The sequence below is a fragment of the Lactuca virosa genome, chromosome 1, assembly GCF_052849685.1.
Source record: "Lactuca virosa cultivar CGN04683 chromosome 1, Lactuca_virosa_CGN04683_v6, whole genome shotgun sequence".
NCBI lineage: Eukaryota > Viridiplantae > Streptophyta > Magnoliopsida > Asterales > Asteraceae > Lactuca > Lactuca virosa.
This window is the reverse complement of record NC_136426.1, coordinates 211,279,236-211,283,902: the sequence shown is the minus strand read 5'-3', so window position 1 is coordinate 211,283,902 and position 4,667 is coordinate 211,279,236.

Genomic DNA, 4,667 nt, shown 5'->3' with positions numbered 1-4,667 from the left:
TCTACCCGATGTCGAATAAAGTGATTTTTCTGTCGATATGTCAAGATCTACCATGATCCCTCAGTTCCTTGGTCAAGGAAACCGCTCCTTCATTATCACAGAAAATTTCCATGGGCTCCTTTATGGCAGGCACAACTCCAAGGTCTCCAATGAAGTTCTTCAACGATATCGCCTCCTTTGACGCTTCGCTCGCTGCAATATACTCTGATTCACACGTTGAATCAGCTACTGTCTCTTGCTTGGAACTTTTCCAAGTCACTGCTCCTCCATTAAGGGTAAAGACCCAGCCCGACTGCGAACGGCAGTTGTCTCTATCGGTCTGAAAACTGGCGTCACTATACCCTCGCACCTTTAACTCATCACTCCCACCGAGGACTAGAAACCATTCGTTGGTCCTCCGAAGGTACTTAAGAATGTTTTTGACTGCGGTCCAATGCGCTTTGCCAGGGTTCCCTTGATATCTACTGACCATGCTCAAAGCGAAGGCCACATCAGGGCGAGTACAAGTCATAACATACATAATCGAGCCGACTGCGGAAGCGTATGGTACTCGGCTCATTTCTGCTATCTCAACTTCGGTACGCGGGCATTGAGTCTTACTCAACTTGGCATTACTTTGGATCGGTAACTCTCCCTTCTTTGAATTCTCCATACTAAAACGTTTTAGTACTTTATCTAAGTAAGTATTCTGACTAAGCCCTATGAGTCTCTTACTTCTGTCTCTCACTATCCTTATTCCAAAGATATAGGAAGCCTCTCCGAGGTCCTTCATAGCGAAGCACTTCCTGAGCCAGGACTTAACCTCCTGCAGTGTCGGGATGTCGTTTCCTATGAGTAGTATGTCATCGACATACAATACGAGGAAGCTAACTATACTCCCATTGGCTTTGACATATACACACGATTCATCTTCGCTTCGTATAAACCCAAACTCTTTGACTTTCTCATTGATGCAAAGATTCCATCTGCGAGACGCTTGCTTAAGTCCATAAATGGACTTCTCAAGCTTACACACTCTATTGGGATGCTTTGCATTGAAAAAACCCTCTGGCTGAGCCATGTAAACATCCTCAGCCAACTTCCCATTAAGGAAAGCGGTTTTGACATCCATTTTCCATATTTCATAATCATGAAATGCAGCAATGGCCAGCATCACCCTAATAGACTTTATTTTGGCAACTGGCGAGAAGGTTTCATCATAGTTAACTCCGGGAGTTTGAGTGAAACCCTTCGCAACCAATCGCGCCTTATATGTGTGCACATTCCCATCCACGTCGGTCTTCTTCTTGAAGATCCACTTGCACCCGACCGTCTTACGTCCGGGTACATGGTCAACCAAATTCCAAACTTGGTTGTCATACATGGTGTGACAACCCGAAATTTCTAACTTGTACACTTATTCAATTCAATCAAAGTTAGACTCGTTTTGCTATCTTTTAGCACTGTTTAGCGTCTATTTGAGTGTTCTAAACCTAGTACAATCAAGGTAGGAGCCTAGAAATGAGTTAACTCGAGTCGTAGAAAGCAGATTTGGGCCAAACACTCCAACATGTGGAGTGTGCGGCCGCACACATGAGTGTGCGACCGCATACCCATTCCAGCCACACACTCCCACCTATATATATGACCCTTAGTCATTTTTGAACACTTTTTCACTTCTTCAAAGCTAGAACTCGAAAATCCTCTCAAGTATCATCCAACTTTTCACTCCAATCTTCAATCAAGTAAGTGATTCATCCTTTGATTAGCTAATACATGACCTTAACTAGCCTTCCCCTTTGATTTGATCCATGAAAACACCTTTTTGGTGTTAGATCTTCAAAAACACCAAATACACCAAGAACACCTACTAAACTTTTTGGAATAGCTTGATATAAGCTAGGGACCCTTGAAGTTATACACTTGCAATGGCTTGATATAAGCTAGGGACCCTTGAAGTTATGCATGAAAAACGCCATTTCTCAAGATCTTCAAGTGTGTACGGCCGCACACACCATGTGTACGGCCGCACACACCATGTACATCCATACACACCCCTTTTTAGGTCCAAAAAATGCCAATGAACTCCATATAAGGCTAAAGCATGAAGTAAGAAACCTTCCTAGATGAGTCCTAAAGCCTTAAAATACGTTTTGGCACATCTCATAGGGAGTGTGCGGCCGCACACACACCCTGGCCGCACACACACAAATATTGTGTATTTTGACCATACACTCCCTTGTATAGCCATATACCCCTTATATACAATCATATATGGTTGTAACACTTCAATATAAGTGTTTACTAGTCCCTAAGGTGGTTCGAAGTCAATAATTAGTTGTTATAAGCACTAATTGTATTTATATATGTGTAATTATATGTTAAATAGGATTCGTTTGTGCTCAAGACTCCAATTGACACCCAACAATCCTATATCGATCTTTCATTCGAGTTACTCACTACAGGTGAGTTCATACCCCCTTAATCAACCTTTTAACTGATTTTAAATGCTTTATGGGGGGGGGGGGAATACAAGTTGAATCATTATAGTTATTAGATCAATCACATGTGATTAATAACTATCAAACAAATGGAATTGCTATACTTTTAACTGTTTTATCAAACAAACTATTTTAAAATGATTATCAAACTCTTTTACATGCTAAAACCTTTTGTCAAGCTTTATTAAATGCCAAATCTTTTCTTTTAAACTCTTTTAAACTTATATATATTGTCAAAACAATATCTAATACGTATATAGTTATATAAGTAAGGTTTGAAGGACTTAGGACTGATAACTCACTTTATTTCCTGTTCCTTGTTTGGTTGTGGACTTAGAGTACCCGGTTGTTTGTCCGAGTGTCGTTTGATCCTTAGTGATATATTATGTATATATGTGTAGATATAAAAGCTTTTACCTCAGTTTCAACATCTTTGGGTAAGCAACGTGTATAAACTTACCAAGTCATTCAAACAACTTTACTAGTAAACTATAATAGGTATAGTTTAGAGATATACTACTTACTATTTCCAGTACAACGAAACATACAAAGAGTCAGTTCATACATGAGTAAATACATACTATACATATACAATAGAACATACTATGAAGAGAAACTAAGGAAACTTACACGATACTATACATGAGATCATACTATACAAACATTAGAATACGATAACTAGAATGTGAAATATTATTTCCGGATACAACAACACATTGTTGTATCATATTGTAACCAGAGTCTCCTGGAGGGAGAGCGGGCATCGTGTGTATAGATCTATACGGGACAGACACTCCCACACCCCGACTGCTAGCTACAGTCCCAGCCGATAAGGCCAAGGGGTGACAAAATGTCACCTTACTATTTTATGACCCCGGAAGGTCACCAGTTATTCAGCAGTCAATCAGCATGGTTACAAACGAGTTCACTTCTAAACCTTTAATTAACCAGCTAGGAATTAAAGACAATAAGACTTCCTGAGGGGTATAGTACATTTAATACAACCTGGAGTCTTTATTTTATTACTTTAAAATCAGTGGTATCACTACTGAGATGAAATCATTGTTTTTCCTATCACATTATTGTGGGATTTTCTCACATAAAGGGTAACGTAAACTATATTCTTATAACAATAGCTTCACTTGGGAAAACTCACTCATTTTACAAAAGAACAAACATACAAACTGTTGGGTCTTGGTAGAAGACTACATTTTAGTAGAAAATATGGGATTTTCTAGGAAGTACAAACATTTACAAACATTTACAAACATTTACAAATACTTACATTACACTGATACAAACATTTTATTCAAACAATGACACTAAAATACTTATGAACGCACCAGCTTTAAAGCTGATAAACTCTTTCAAAATAACTTGTATTCTCAGCTCATCAGTAGACAGGTACCGATACCAGCTTTTGAGAAGATGGAGCACATTCAAGACTCATCTTTTATTTTGATTCGTATTTTTGGTGTCTTATAAACTATACAGAACACACTTGTATTAAAGTATATTATTAATGCAATGGATGATGTTGTTTGCTTGTTTACTATTATGCTTTGTTGTGATACTGTACATAAAGTCCTCCACCCCAGAACGTTTCCGTCGTTCCGGTTTTGGGGTGTGACACACGGACTGAATCTCGCTGTCCATTGCCTCTTTCCATTTCGCAGACTCCAGGCCTACCATGGCTTCCTTATAGCTATTAGGTTCGTCCAAATTCACTAGTGTACTATCGCTAATGAACGTATCCCCTTCCATAGTAATATGAAAACCATAAAACTGGGGTTGAACCCTAACTCTTTCGGAACGTCTAAGAGGTAAGGACTCGTCAATCGGTTCAACCAGAGTTTCCTCCTCGGGTTGAGCGCCAGCGTTAGAGGTTCCTTCATCGCTTGGCTCTTGAATCTCTTCAAGATCTATAACGCCCCATTTCTGCTATGTGATTTAAATATAGTATTTTCCTTCCTTAAGAGGAACTCGGCGAGTCAGTAGCCCGACTCGTCGAGTAGAGACGGGATTTGCACGCGTTTTTAGTTGGCGACTCGACGAGTCCATATTCCAGACTCGGCGAGTCCGCTTGTCCGGATGAAACCCTAAATCCCAGGGTTTGTACCCTATTTAAACGTCATTATAGCCTCCCACCCCAACCTCCAGCACCTTTAGAGCATTTCTCTATAAAAC